General features: G+C 38.6%; 1 protein-coding gene and 1 long non-coding RNA gene across 6 annotated transcripts in view; both read right to left on the bottom strand.

Moving 5' to 3' along the window:
* The window catches only part of COX10 (cytochrome c oxidase assembly factor heme A:farnesyltransferase COX10), a 155995-nt gene that overhangs the window by 36338 nt on the left and 103699 nt on the right, over positions 1-15958 (bottom strand). The window lies entirely within an intron of this gene.
* LOC140898333 (uncharacterized) lies at positions 2246-15950 on the bottom strand. Its single transcript, XR_012154967.1, has 3 exons — positions 7131-15950; positions 4276-4362; positions 2246-2332 (listed from the first exon to the last, which is right to left on the bottom strand). It is a non-coding gene; the product is annotated as an uncharacterized lncRNA (long non-coding RNA).

The following is a 15958-nucleotide window of genomic DNA, read 5'->3' as shown; positions in this document are numbered from 1 at the left end:
CCTAAGGAGAGAAAAGCAGAAGTCTGAGGATCTTAGGGGCAAAGCAGTTGCAATAACATAGGTACAATAAGGAGAACTCTTCCTGCTTGGACAAGTTAGATAATGGGGAGGAAAATCCACCCACCTCCCTGATGCCCTGAAGTGTGTTGACATGGATCCGTGGCCCAGCTTTCCAACTGGAAAACTACCCTCAAGTGTCAGCTGGGTATTTCTCTGGGACAGCTGAATCCCTGGGTGGCATAAAGTCGGTGAAGCTGGTTGTAGAAGACTGCTCAGAACGCTGTAGAAAATAGGTCTTGCCGTAAGTTGCAGGCTTTTCCTTCTAAGCAGCACCATGTCACCTTGAAAGGGTTTTTATGGAAGGCCAAGAAAGCGCCTGTGTAACTTCTGAACTCAAAGTAACGAAGAGAGCATTCAAAACCAATCAGTAACCACCAAAGACAATTGAATTATGGCAATCCACCGATGCTGAAAGTACATTCAACTTTCTGCATAAATCCTTTCAAACTGTAGTATTTATAGCTTTAGTAATAAAAGCCATATCCATGAACATTGGCAAACTGGAAAAGTAATACAGCAATAATAATACTAAATAAGGGAAACAAACTGGAATAACATTCCCCGGACCAGTAGCTCTCTATCACTGATGGTTTTTTTTAAATTTCTAACTTTTGTTACGGACATGTATGTTCTGAAATATAAGAGCCTGACAGTTAGCTTATGACTGATGTAAAGCTATCCACACACAAATTTGATGTTTTAAATCAGTGGTTAAACAATTAAGCGTTATGCCTTTCATTTAGTACAGTTACACAGCATATCTTCCCTATAAAACACTTACATGCATAAAGAATGACAAAATGTTTTTACATTCAATTACAATTTTTAATCAGAGATTTGGTTAGTCTCTAACGAGAGATATTTCTTCCTAATTAAAAGGAAAAAATAGCTTTTAGCTTCAGAAGAATGGATTTATTGCTGGGAGAACACTTTTCTTCACTGATACTGTTGCTTATGTATATCTTATGCAATATCAATCACAAGCTCTACTAAACATGGAGAAGCTGCTCTCTCACTTTTAATGTCACCTTCCATAGCCAGAGTGCAATTTTATATTATGAAAGATGTGAAAAGCTGCTGATTGGGGTCTGATGTTGCAAAGAACCGGAATTTCATTAAACTAAACAGTATCTATCAATGAGCTAAAATGGCACTATTTTAAGGAAAAAGAAAAATGGTATAGAGTTGGGGAAAAAATCCTAATAGATATTCATTTATTCTCCCTCACTCAATCATGCAAAAAGGTTCTTGACTCATGATGAGGGCTGGAAGATGATTTATTTTAAAACTAAAATGTAAAACTAAATTACAGTTCTAATTGAGAACTCAACCCCCTTCACCCTCCCCCAGCCCTTTCACTTCCCCATCAACTCAGGGCATCAGAACATGCATTTTTCTGTCATTCACGCCTGAAGCTTTAGAGGAGGTCTTTTGGGAGGGGTTAAAATATAGCAGAGACGTGTCAATGCCTTCTATGAATTATTTAACTTCCACTTCAAATGTAAAAGAAGCAGTATCATCATGCCATCAATATCTCATCACTTAGATCTCCGTTACTCTCAATGTTTGCAAGCCACATGGATTTTGGTTTAGAATCTCATCACGAAGGATATGTTGGGAATGTTCTAGGCCCAATCTGAACAAGACCTGGTACAGTATCATCGTCCCCTTATCTAGCTGCAACACTACTGGAATCTGTAACGTAGATCGGGGTTTACCTGTGCTCCTTAACAAGGTTAAATGGACTTCTGCTTGGTATATTGTTGACTGGATTTTTGTGATCTTAGCTTTCAGATAACAGAACCCACTACATTTGAAGGGTTTGGTAATAATTTAAAACCTGTTTGTAAGCACTTCAAAAAGTAAAAATATTGATATGATGAAGATCTGAAAAATGATCTGTAATAAATAAATTAAGTTTGAAATGGGAGGAGGCGGGAGGAGGATCTATCTGCAAAAGGAGTATAAAAAACACTGTGGTACGAATGCCCTAATGAATTGAGTTAATGGTCCAGCGCTTAAAGACACTTAAATGAGGAATTTAGACCACCATTATAATATTGTCTCTCCTGACAAGGAGTTTACAGCCCCGATTGTCTCAAAAGAAGTTGCTTTGAAATGCAAGGATTTAGGAAGGGGTCCCTTTTGAGCCAGCATTACCTTCTTTTGCGTACAGAGTAAGCCCAGTCTCATCAGCACCAACCTGGAAGTGTTTTTGATTGACACCTAGACCGTCCCACCAGGAAAGGGGGAATCTGATATTGAGTGGCACCTGGAACAAAGGATTTAATATGTTGAGAGGATGGTGAACACAGAGTCTTGCAATGGTAAACATACAAGTCTGGGTGGAAACTGATATAGAGTTCAGAGTAACAGCCGTGTTAGTCTGTATTCGCAAAAAGAAAAGGAGTACTTGTGGCACCTTAGAGACGAACCAATTTATTTGAGCATGAGCTTTCGTGAGCAACAGCTCACTTCATCGGATGCATACCGTGGAAACTGCAGCAGACTTTATATACACACACAGAGATCATGAAACAATACCTCCTCCCACCCCACTGTCCTGCTGGTAATAGCTTATCTAAAGTGATCATCAAGTTGGCCCAACTTGATGATCACTTTAGATAAGCTATTACCAGCAGGACAGTGGGGTGGGAGGAGGTATTGTTTCATGATCTCTGTGTGTGTATATAAAGTCTGCTGCAGTTTCCACGGTATGCATCCGATGAAGTGAGCTGTAGCTCACGAATGCTCATGCTCAAATAAATTGGTTCGTCTCTAAGGTGCCACAAGTACTCCTTTTCTTTTTGATAAAGAGTTGCTTTCTTGAGTTGCGGCTCTCAGTTGGAAACTGCACTCTGACTTTGCTATGTATGTGTTCAAAAGTGTATTTATTGTAAATAAATATAGAGTAGGGTAAAATATGCTGTGTCTGTGTCAATTCATTTCTCTCCCAATGAGGAAATAACCCATGCATGGAATCCAAACCTTCCTGTCATGACAGTATATAGCTGTTGTTTAAAAGTTGTAATTGACACTGTATTTTAACCAAATTGGAGGCAATTAGCTTCTCCAGATCCTAAAGAATCTGAGCTGCAGATGTTCTGTCTCCCTTGCCAGAGCCAGTGACTTTAAAACTATCATAAACTAACAAGTCTAGGTTGAAAGAGACATTTCATTCTAAAAGGGACACATCTTTCTTTTTCATGCATGCATTACTCAAAATTGGCTTCATCGATTTTGCTGATTTCCACAAAGACGTTAGGTTTAGGATGAGACAAAGCAGAGGGATTTCAACAGAAAATAAAATTACGAGGGAGTGAAAATTGGAGTCCGGGGTGGACTGGCTCTTTTAATCTAAAGCTTTATACTATAGCTCTGATCCTGCTCTCCTTTTATATGGAGTTACACTGGTACAATGATGTCAGGATCTGGCCTTAGGAACAAGTATACTTTGTGTGTCATTTCTGAGCCAATGGGGTTCTGCATGGGTAGTGGATCAGCCTGCAGGGTTGGGATCATAGTGACCACAGGTTTGGAATGAAGTTACTACTGAGAAACTCTGAAGAGACTTGGTTTACTTATATTAACTTACAATTACTTGCACTTGTATCATACTAAGGCAGATAACACAACACAAGAACAAGGGGTCACCCAATGAAATTAAAAAGCAGCACACTTAAATAAAAAGAAGTAATTCTTCACACAATGCACAGTCCACCTGTGGAACTCATTGACATAAGATGTTCTGAAGGCCAAAAGTATAACTGGGTTCAAAAAAAGAGTTAGATGAGTTCATGGAGGATCGGCCCATCAATGGCTATTAGCCAAGATAGTCAGGGACACGACTCCATGCTTGGGGTGACCCTACACCTCCAAATGCCAGAAACTGGGAGTGTACAACAGGGGATTGCTCACTCGAAATTACCCTGTTCTGTTCATTCCCTCTGAAGCATATGGCACTGGCCACTGCCAAAAGACAGGATATTGGGTTAGATGGACCACTGATCTGACCCAGTATGGCTGTTCTTATATTCAGATAAATTAACTTCCTTATGCTAGCTGTCCTTTGTGATAAAACAGAAACTGCAAATGGCCTTGTCACTTTATTTAAAAGACAACATTAAAAATAAAAAAAGATCTATACTTATAAAATGTTTATGTTCTTATTACATTTGCTATACACACCATAATGCTAATCATAACAATTCTTACCAATTCTGCAGATGGTTAACATGCTCCTAGTTATATGTCTTTGATAGATAGAGAGGAGTGATAGGGTGAATAATATTTGCAGCTCCCCTGCAGTCAGAAAAATGTAAATTTTTTTTAAGTGCTTACAAATCAAACCTACAGTAAATTTGAAAAATGCCCCCCATAATATTTAAACTAAATCGTGGTTTATAATCTAACAAAACTGGCAACTAAATGATCCACTTATTTTACTTTAAAATCTCAATCCTCTATTCACTTAAAAACCAGTGCAAGATGACAAACACTGAAATGGGTAATATTTCTCCCAACATAGCAACCTTCCCCTCTCGAGTTGGTTCTTATCCTATAATCTCTTCAACACACACTTCCACAGAGGCCTCCACAGTGGATGCCCTTAGAAAGCAATGGATGAAGTTGCATTAGGCTGATCAGGATGGAGAATTTCGCAGTGCAAAATATTTATCAATTTTTTTTCTAAAAAATATCAGCAGAAAAGTTGGCCAGCCATTAGCAGATTTAATAGGAATAAGACCAGAAACTATAAATCCTTTCAAGAGACCAATAACAATGACGGAAAGGAATTATTCACTGTATCAGAGGATGGCAGGAGCAATAGTCCAAGGGAAAGCTAGACTCTAGACATTATTAGCCGTAAGAGCAAATGAACAGTCAAATTACAATGCAAGGAAGCTACATTTTGCCTACCTAAATCCCCACTTCAATTTCTAGTGGATACTCTTCATTTCTTATCTTACAGTATTGTGCAGTGTTATTAAATAGCTGCCATGCTCCCCCCTAGTGCTGATTCTCTTGGGATGAAAGGCATTATGTAAATAAATATAGATTAGGATAAAAGTTTATGTAAAAGTTATTACTAAAGGGAGATAGTCAAACCAGCATCCCCACAGATAATCAAGAGCAGGCTTAGATTAAAATATCATTCCTGGGAAAGATATTGGTAGGGATTAGTCAAGCAAAAGGCAGGTAGTGAGGATGAATAAAGTGAGTTCTATTTTTCTAGTCGTATCATGATAGGAGTTGTTTATATTATAAAATTATCACGTCTGAACATGTTAGATAACATGATGCTGACTATGATTTACTAATCAGAGTAGACCAGGACAAATCATGTTCAGCATGTTATGTCAGGTACCCCTATGGTATGCCAATACTGTGTTATCTAACACAGTTGTTCACAGTTGTGTTCCAAAATGATAATATACTGTAATGCAGACTTGCTTTGAGAGTATATGAAATTTAGAATACAGCCGCAGAAAAAAGAAAGAAAAGTCTTAAAGTCATCAAAAAATGGAAAGAGATATGGTTTAGAGGATTGAACACAGGATAAACTATTGATTTTTAAAGCTAACTATGGTACCGATTCTCTTTTTGTGGCCTTGATTAAGTTACTTTCGGTAGGACAGTATGCATTAGACACAATCCATGATAAGATGAGTGTGGAAATCGTCCCTGTTCCTTGGATATGGGGTGCAGAGAAATGAGATGATAAAGGAACCTGTTTTTCCTATATAGTAAAATAATCCATTTTGGTAGAGGGAGGTTTTTTTTTTAGCTTTTGAGACTCATTCATGGGTTTTGGGACAGTGAAAGACAGACTAGCAGCAGCTGATTGAGACAGAGAACTTTCTCCTGTGTATGGTACAATAGTCTTTGTATTTAAACCCACAGCCTATGCTTTCTGCATTGATTAACCTAGCTGTGTTTATAATCTGTGATGCTGTTTTGATTGTGATTTTCTCTACTTTTTACCTGTGTGAAACACACTTTGACTTAAGAACAGTGGAGCTGGGTGAACAGACAATTATCTTGGAGACACCACTACTGGGTGTCTATGAAAGAAGGAAAGGGGCTTCTGAGCATAAGCTAGACAGAAGCAGGAGTGACATGAGCTCACACACACACAAAATGGAAAAGGACCCTGAAACTGTTCCCTGCAAAAGTGCTTAGAACATTTGCTGCAATCAGTGTGGGGATGGACAAAGTCAAATGACTTGAGAGATGCCAGACTCGGTTCCAGCATCACAAAGCAAGAACCATTTCAACAGTTCTTTCAGTGCTAATATTAACAGATCTGAACTAACAGCTCCTCTTCTACAAACCCAAAATTAAACATGCAAGACTTCTGAGAAACAACAGCAAAAACTTCTCATCTCTGTAAGAAGTGACCAAACGTAGAGTGGGGGGCAAGTTACAAACATCCTCTAAAATGTGACCGCTAAGATACACACAAAACACCAGAGTACTGCACTATGAGCAGTGTACTGAGGCAATATTCCCAAATTTTACTTTGTTTTTTCAGGCTGTCACTCAAGGAATGAAGTGAGGGCTGGGGGGTAGTTATATTTATGACCAACCTTATGTATTATTTGGTATGTTTTAACCTTTCAGGTAGGTGTCCACAGCATAGGATTGGCATCTAGAGCTATATTTGACTAATTTGAAGAAATACAACAACAAAACAATGAACATCCAACACCACAGCACATGACTATATAATGTCCTATCGTCCTGCAGCTACCTCAGTGAGAATTACTGTGGATTGCATCTATTTACTCTTTGGTTTATAACAAAATATTCCATGTGATTCTATGTCCTTATCAAGTAGTTTCACATAAAATGTGAGACAGGCTCTTTGCATATCTTAACCTCAGGAATGCGGCCTCTCTAGTTATAAAGACTGAGAAGAACGGACTATGCCAGCAAAAGCTAATTAAAGTATAAGAAACCCCCCTGCTATCTGACTTGCCAAGTTGATAATGTGTAAGGTATACCTTGTTTAAAGACTGGATAAACTCTGTCCTTTATAGAAGAAATGAACTTTTAACATGACTTACTGTAAACAGAATTCAAAGTATAACAGCTTACGATCACAGGCAGCGCTGTAATGGACTTGTTGAGGAGTGACATTTCTTGGAACACTGGGTACATGTTGAATAATGGTGCTGTTGTGGTTAGACCAGATAAGGTTCAATACTATTAAAAGGGAATAAAGTGTTAGGGGTTTGATTGCGTTAAGCCAAAATTTACAAACATGGATCTGAAATGTTTGAGACACTCAGTAAAGGGGGGTCAGAAGGAAACATCTCTGGACAAGATGTGATATTGGGCTTTACAACATTTGCTTGTTTTTTTATGAGCCATAATGGATGGATTGTGAAAATCCATTTCAACAACTGTCTCTGAAGCAAAGTCAACTGTTTGCCACAAGTTAGTTTTTAAAAATTGAACAGCTCAGACCAGAGTGTTCCAAAAGGCCCGTTCATATCGAACACAAAATCAGAAGAATTAGTATACAATGGTTTGGCTCCTTCAAGTTAACTGTGTTCTACCCCCTGGTGTGGCACTGACATGGGAGGATAAAACAACTCCATTAGGAGTCCATATCGCTTCTCTGTAGTGTTCCTCACAAGCAGATGGAGCTGCTATTTAGCCAAATGCACCGTGACTTCTGGTTTATACATGAGCATCTGGGATGTTTCCTAACGTGATGCGATGTACAATGTACTCAAATTTATCAACTGTCCCACATGCAATTAAAGATTCTGATAAATAATTCGGTGGTAAAGGCCCCACAGCTGAACTGAAAAGCAGCAAGTCGTGAGGGGTCAAGTGTTTCCGCAGGATTTATATTTAACAAACAGAAAGCTGCCTACAAAGGAATGTCTCTATTGAGCTTTTGCAGAATTATTTTCAGACAGCAGGAGTGAGCTGAAGGAACAAGCTGAATAGCTAGTAACTTCTGCAGTCTTCATTTTAACCAAAATGAATGTGAATGTAATGCTGGTGTTAATAAAAAGTTTTAATTGCTCTGAGAAACAAAATATATATGGAGGTATTAATATACAATTTCTTGCTAATATACATTTTGATCTAAGGATAATGTGCAGAATCAACGTTTTTCTGTGAATGCTACAAAAGGACTCTAGTGCCTTAGAATCATTTAATCAACATCTTATGCACACAGTGAATAGATAATTAAAATATAAGTACTGTCATCCATAGTCCCTTTGGGAAAGTGACACAGCAAGCATTATATCATTCCATTAGTCCACCCTTTGATGTGGGTTTTATTCTCATTAAACTGTATTTTAGCCCTGAGGTTCTCCCCATCCCCCCCATGACATGGCTATGGAAAGAATTAAGGGGGGGGGGGGAAAGAGCCCCGCTGCTTAGAATGCATGGGCTACATTTTTACAAGTAATTGGACATGTCAAAAATATAAAGCTGCCTTTTTTATTCCTTATTTACCAAATGTAGCCAATGCCAACTTCCCCGTCTTCTGAAGAACATGGGAAAGAAAAGGAACCCAGCAGGGGAAAAATGCACTTACCTGTTTTCAAATAATAATAAAAAAGCTTGCATACAGGCAGGATAAAAGTTGCTTGAAAAGGTTGCCGTGGTGGTGTCTGCTTTGAATTGTGCTCTGTTTAAACAAGACAAAAAAACCTCCCACCGAAAAAAGTAACATTTTTATCACTTACAAAGATCTCAGGGCCGTCCCTTTAAAATCAAGTATTTTCTAAGCAAAACACTGGAATGTTTTCCAGAGGGAAATAAGCATCTGATCTCCTATAATGATTATTTCTGAAGAATTACAGATTTATGGAGGTTTTTGTTTTAACTTTTGTTTTAAATACAGTGAAACCTGCCTGAAATGACCACCCAAGGCACCAGAACAATCAGCCATTTAAGTAAAGGTTTAAGCTTTAAATGGGAACCAAAATTGTACTGAAACCTTGAGGAAACTTTAAAATGCTGGTTTAAGATAGTGGATTGCTAAATCCTTGGTGCAGGTTTCAGTGTAAACCAAGGTCATAAACTTCTCTCACATACACCAGTGTGATTCCATTGACTTCAACAGAGTTACTCCTGGTTTACACCGGAGTTAATGAGAAGAGAATCATTCTCATTACACATTAATTACAGGAGAGAGAGGTTTGTAACCCATATGACATTTCTTCAGCATGTTCTTGTTTTGCTAAGCTGTTAGTAGGCCTGCCACAGACAACCAAATCAGTGAAAAGCCATACATTGATGAATTGGGCTTGATGTGTTGCTGAGCTTTACCAATCCTGGATCTCAGCACAATCTTAAATAAATACAGAACATCTAACCCATTGGAGTGTTCCACCAGTCTATGCAATCCCCAGCCTATATATTTGCAAATGTATTGCAAATGTTTGTATTTGCAGCAGCTCAGAAATGGTAACGTTTGTTCTTGGATGATGTAACCCAAACAATTTACATTGACAGACTGGTAGGACACAGGGTCTTTTTCTGTTTGATTCTCCAAAGCTGTGGGCTTACGAGCTACACTGGTCAGAATTGACACTCAAGTCACACATGTCAAAAAGTGGAAAACTCTTTGCTTATCAAGAGTTAATTATGGCTGTAAGAACGAAAAAGGCAAAATACAGAAAGTAGCTGTTTGTGCACTGTAAAAGTGAGAGGGTAATAAAAGTCCCAGGAAATATATTTATCAAACTGAATTAATATTTAATTCATTTCTGCAAATATCTGAGGCATTATCAGGGTTGGTTAAGTAGTGTCTTCTGCCAAATTAAGTGCCAAGAATTTGAGTTTATTAAAACACACATGAAAAAGCCACGGTCAAGGCTGCAAATTTTCTTTGCAGAGAAGCTTCCAATTATATTTTAAGTAATTGTATTAAAGTAAGTTAATTATTACTTGTCTGATAGGTCAATTGTTCCCAACCTTTTGAGACAATTCTACAACTTCAGTTATACCATTCACCACTGGGTGCACACCGACCTACAGCAGAATCCAGCCTGCTCCAAACCCATGTTGTGAAGCAAGCATGTGCTGTGCTCTATGGCCTGGTGCAGAGCCATGTAATTAAAGGTGGAGCTGGTGGGAAGAGTAACACTCCAATCCCACAATGGAATCTGCACCCTTATCCTCAAACAGAACTCCAAGCCAAAGACACTCAGTGCAAGTGTAATGGTAGGTGCTGCAAAAACCTGAAGTACCAGCACTGTTAGGTGTACAAAGAACCAGGAACTACTGAAATAGTAAATTATTCAGAACAGAGGATTTAGTGATATTTAGAGATGAAAACCTACATTTGTTCTAGAGAAATGTGTTCCTGTATTAACTTTTTATGAGTGCTTAGCATAGCTAGTCTAACTGTACTGTAATGCATGAAAACAGCTGCTATTTAACAAAGTATATACACAAATGTGTGGTAGCAGGAAAGTCAAGATAGTCACCTTCAACTATAATGGATCAGGATGCTTGTCTTCCTAGAAGAGGGAAACTAGACTAGCACTAGTTGCTGGTGCTAGCGTAAGAGATTTATTTAAACTAATCTGCAAGAAAATCAAATCCATCGTCTTAAAAAGTATGGAATAAATCATACTGAACAGGAAACTAAAAAGAATGGCTGTTGCCATTTCATTGAAATCAAAGGTTTGTGTGTGTGTGTGTGGAAATTCTTCCCATCAATTACATAAACACAATTCACAGCAGGAAAAATAATAACTGTTTTTATAATGCGGAACATAAATACGCTCAATGAGTTTAACACTGCAACCAAGTATGAAGAAGATTTTAAGTAGTCCGTTTCCAAACAGGACTTGAGGGGTCAGAATAGGGAGGAGGACGACACGTGGACAGGCTAGGATGATGGATAGTGCTTTGAGACAAGCTGCATTCAGTTCTACTTTTGTTATTTTTGCAACAGGATGACCCAGCCTCAGCCTGAATGTCTACACTACAATTTTATAGCCCCACAGCCTGAGCCCCGCAAGCCCGAGTCAGCTAAAACAGGCCAGTTGCAGGTCATTTATAGCAACGTAGACATACCCTTGAGGGCAAATCCACCAACTAGTTCTTGCAGATGTCTCCTGGGAGCAGAATCAGTGTGGTTTTTCTATGCAAGGGGCTGGGGGACTGCGTTTGGGGCTTGTGAAAGATTATGCACGTGTGCCCTCTATGGCATAGGCTCCGACTCGGCAGGGGCTTCGTGCATCACCACATGTTCTGTTTGGATGGCTGCAGGGCCAGGCCAGTGATCTCACAGCACAGGCATCAATGAACCTCTGCAGGTGCTCCAGTGAGTATGAAGGAGGATTCTTCCTCCAAAACTCACTCTCCCAAGATCATACCTGCACAGCTCCCTCACCATTCAAGGAAGACTGTTCTACAGAACTATCTGGTCTATGATTTGTAACCTTCAGGATACCCCTCACCCCAAATTTACACTCTGATCAGTGTAATACAATTTTCAAATTTAGGGTAAAGAAAAACCCTATTCCCAGTCATGCATAGACTGAATAATGATGGAAAACTATCTGCACTCCATAAAACAACCTTGTTGTCAAGGGCCCTCTCTTGTGAAGTGCTGAGAATTCTCACTGAAACATATGGGAATTGCAAGCACTCAGAACTCGGTAGGAGGAGCTCAGGCGTAGGCCCTATGAAATCTTAGAAGCAAAGCTGACATACAAGTAAATGGGTATAAGGTAGTGAAGCTCAGGGGGTAAGATTACTTTAAACATGCAGAGAGGGAAGGTGGAAAATGTTAGAAACAGGTTCAATTAAAATCCTCCCCCAGTTTTTCTTAACCTGCTATGGCTAAAGGTGGGACGGAAACCCCAAATAGATCACAGTGAAAAATATGAGGGAGAATGAGACATTGAGGTAATAATTTCTCTAATATACTAAACAATTTTCTAAAAGTACTTTCATAAATTAGCTCATTTACAGTAAATACACAGCATACAAACGGCTTATTTGGGGACTGGATGGCTCAAGAGAACAGCATTTTCAGGCTTCGGTTTGATTCCTGCCCAAGTTGGCAGGAATTGAGGATTGTTTTCGGAGTTCTGTAGCCTCACTAAAGTAAGTTGGTAATCTCAGCATAGCTCCTCATGGGAAGATGTCCATGTCAAAGCTGCCATCCCAATTGGGAGCCACTTTTGAGAGCCTTTGCAGAGAGCCCAAGGATCACACGAGTCAGACCATGCAGATTTAACTACCTTCTCATCCCTAAAAGGGAATCCTCCAGATCAGAACTGAAGCACACTTTGGAAGATCACTGATCACTGCTGCCTAGCTTGTGTTAGTAGTTTGCACTCAGATGTCACAATGAGGGGTTAGTTAAAGTGACTGGAACAGAAGAGAATTAAAACATATGCCGAACGCTTCAGAGTAAAAGCAACCAAAGAAAGTCAAAACCAGACTAAAAATGATTTAAACACATTTTAAGCATATGGGCAAGAACTCAGTGCACAAACCCAAAACTTTTGGATCCATTCCCAGAGCCAAGACACCAGCCTTTTAAATACAATGTATCCATCTCTGTCTGACCTAGTCTGTTTTGACTAGTTTTTAGCATAACCACTTAAGAATTTTATTTTACCGGCATGGAAAGAACGAGGTTCAAAGAACACTAGGGAATATGTGGCAAAATATAACATGGTTGGATCGCTTCCACTGGATTATTCTACTCCGCTACACCACTGAAGAAACAATCTCATACAAGGGCTGCATGCTCAAAGTCTACAGGGAATTAGGTCAACATCATTCAAGGTAAGTGACACTTTAAATAACTTTAAATTAGCTGTTGACAGTCAGGTACATAGATTGATGAGTGATTACACGAGGTCCCCAACATTATCATTTTGTGGTGGAAGGGAATATTCAAGAAAAAAGAAGAAAGGTAAGAAAGTTTAAAGTATGATAAATATGGTTTTGCCAATCTGTGATGCCCTCAACCAACAGTGAAGTTTATTTAAGGATGCTGGAAACCTGTAAAACAAATTGCTCTCCCTAAATCACGAATTAAAAAAAAAAAAGTTTTCTAATTATGCTAACTTGGGTCCAGGAATATTACAGGCAATGCTAATACAGAGTGATATAAAACTCTCTACTGAGTATGACTGGGATGAAGAAAGGAAGCTTTCCTCTTTTTTTCAAGTTACTGGGCCAAATACAGACCTGATGTAAGTGAGCGGTGATGAACTAGTATATAGTGGGTGTGAAATTTGGCTCACTCTGTGCTTGACAGACATCTTAATCACAATATTCCGTAAAATGTGCTTTTAAATAAAATTAACTAAACTTACGAATCCGTAATTAGCACCATTTTACAGAACTAATCAGAACAAGTTTGTTGAAGCACTCCAACTATTTACAATGAGAGTGAATTTAGCCCTAGGGTTCACTTTACTATTTTGTCTCAATTTTCTTGTAATTTCATCCATCACTTTTTTCCAGTCCTCCAAAGGTGATGGATAAAACACAGAAATAAATAGGACCAACTGTTCATAGAACCCTAAGGGGAAACGCAATTTTGTTATAAATAATCCTTGGCACAAATCATGGAAATGCTATACTAAAATTGTTTGTTGAATCATTTATGAATGAGGGCTTCATTTTAAATTTGCAAATAAGGTGTAATGTTTTTTAAAAAGTTTGGAACCCAGTCCTCAAGAAACAGAACAGACATGCAAACAGAAATCAGGGTTGCTTTAAGTTTCTTTTCAAACGGGAGCCCCATGGGATGCTAGATTTTTATTTGTATTTATGGAAAGCAGAAGATAACATGTTATAAAATTCTTTTCTTAAAAAGTCACCATCTCAGTTTTATTCTGGCTTTATGATTTACCAAATGGAAAACAAAGCTGTACTCTATAAAGCAACCAAAGAATAATATGAGTTTTTATATGGGTAACTTTTAGCAGCTCCCCCTATGGGCATTCTACAAATTTGCAATGGGCTCCATTCACTTTTTCTCAAATGATAAAATGAATGCATATATGATGTACAAATGAGATCATTAAAATACTGCAAGAGGGAAAGGGGGACAAAGAGGAACTAATGAAAAGGAGAAATTCTAAATTTCTTTCAAAATTAAAAATCTGAGGGTTTATTGTTACAAATTAAGAGGTAAAGTTCAATTAGATGTAACCCTTCTGCAAAACTGTATGTTACATTTGGCGTGCTCTGGTTTCAGAAGAGGGAATTCTGTTCTCTCATGAAGAATACAAGGAACATAGGATGCAAAAGTCACACACAAGTTTTTTTTTAAAGGTAGCCATCTTTTGTCCATCACTATTCAACATCTGAATGTCAGATATTTGTACTGTTTCATAGCTTTTTGAGTGTCTGCTGTCTCCCCTTGTAATGTGCACACTACTAATGGGGTTGTGCTGTGCTGCATGGCAGTGTTCCTTGAAAGTGCCAGAGTCCCACTGCAATATCAGCACTTCCAAGGGTAACACACTTAGTACAGGGGCCATGGTAGGAATGGACTTTGCTCAGTGAATGAGGTCGGGTAAGCTGGTTAAAAGGTTGTTGGAATGTCTCACAATTTTGTTGTATGCTGCAGAGTGACTCCTGCTCAAGCTGCTTCCTTTCCAAAGTACAAGGTTAAGTAAAATTCAATAGAGATTTAATTAAGTATGCTAGTTTCTTTCCTCTCTTTCTGAGAACTTATTGCACAAAACATAACAAAGGCTACCATGTAAACTGATGACTTTCTACTTGATTTACATTATAGAGTTTGGTCTGATTGCAAGCCTGAATCCTGACCCTCTGGTAAGTGCTTTAGATTCAACATGATGAGTTTGGGGTAACTACAACATCCCTGTAACTTTTTTTTTTTAAACTTAAGTGACTGGTACATACTTTCAACCATAGCTCCATCTTAACATAGTTTTTCGTTTGTAATCAGGTACTTGTTTCAGTGGTACCTAGGGTATATCGGATGAGCAGCTCTGGAATACCATGCTTAGAGACAACACAATGAGGGTTCAGCAAACAGCAATGATAAACAATCCAGACATTACAAAATAAACATTTTCTCAACCATAGCTCCTTCTTAAGAGAAAGATGCTTATAAACTAAGGGCCAGATTTTCAGAAGTGCTCAGCACTCAACAGCTCCTACTGAGAACATAGAGAGCGCCCTTTAAATTTACCATGTACTTCTTAGTCTGAAACTAAAATGAGAGAGGTCAAAGCAATATGACTGGACAGCACCCTGGTAGGGACTCCAAGACCCTCCCCTCTTCTCAGCAGTAGGGTGTGAAGGTCGAACTCCTCATCAGGGCATTAGTCTCTGTACCTCACTGATGCCACCCTCTCCCGCCTTGCGCCTCCCCCCCCAATCTTCCATACTGATTACTAGCTAGTAGACTTAGTCCTTTGGCTAGTGATGGACTAGTAATTTTACAAAGCCCCATATTAAATCATCTCAACAGATTTAGATGGATTTCCTACTCCTTTAACAATAGATATTGGTGGAATCACAATTTTTATTTAGCATGTAAGGGAGCAACAATTAGGATCAGCTGCTTATTTCTAAATAAAGCTCACTAGTTTGCTTTTGTCAGAGAGATTGCATGGGCTCATCACAAAACACATGCAGATGGTAACTTTTGATTACCATATCTACAAAGGCCATTGTGCAATAACCACTATCTAATATTTAAAAAAAACAATTAATTATCCTGACTAACTCTTCATGGGACTATTACAAACTTTCAGAGTTATCAGAACACAAAGAGTGGCATCTCTTTCTTAGTCTTTTATCTGCACATTGAAATATTTGTTTATCTAAACAGACCAAGGGAGAAGACACATAAAAGGAACAATAGGTTCATTTCTCATTACAGGGAACAGGTGTGGGCAGCCTT

Source organism: Lepidochelys kempii, chromosome 14 (genome assembly GCF_965140265.1).
Source record: "Lepidochelys kempii isolate rLepKem1 chromosome 14, rLepKem1.hap2, whole genome shotgun sequence".
Taxonomy (NCBI): domain Eukaryota; kingdom Metazoa; phylum Chordata; order Testudines; family Cheloniidae; genus Lepidochelys; species Lepidochelys kempii.
The sequence above is the reverse complement of the archived record's forward strand: the minus strand, read 5'-3'. Positions and strand labels throughout refer to the sequence as shown.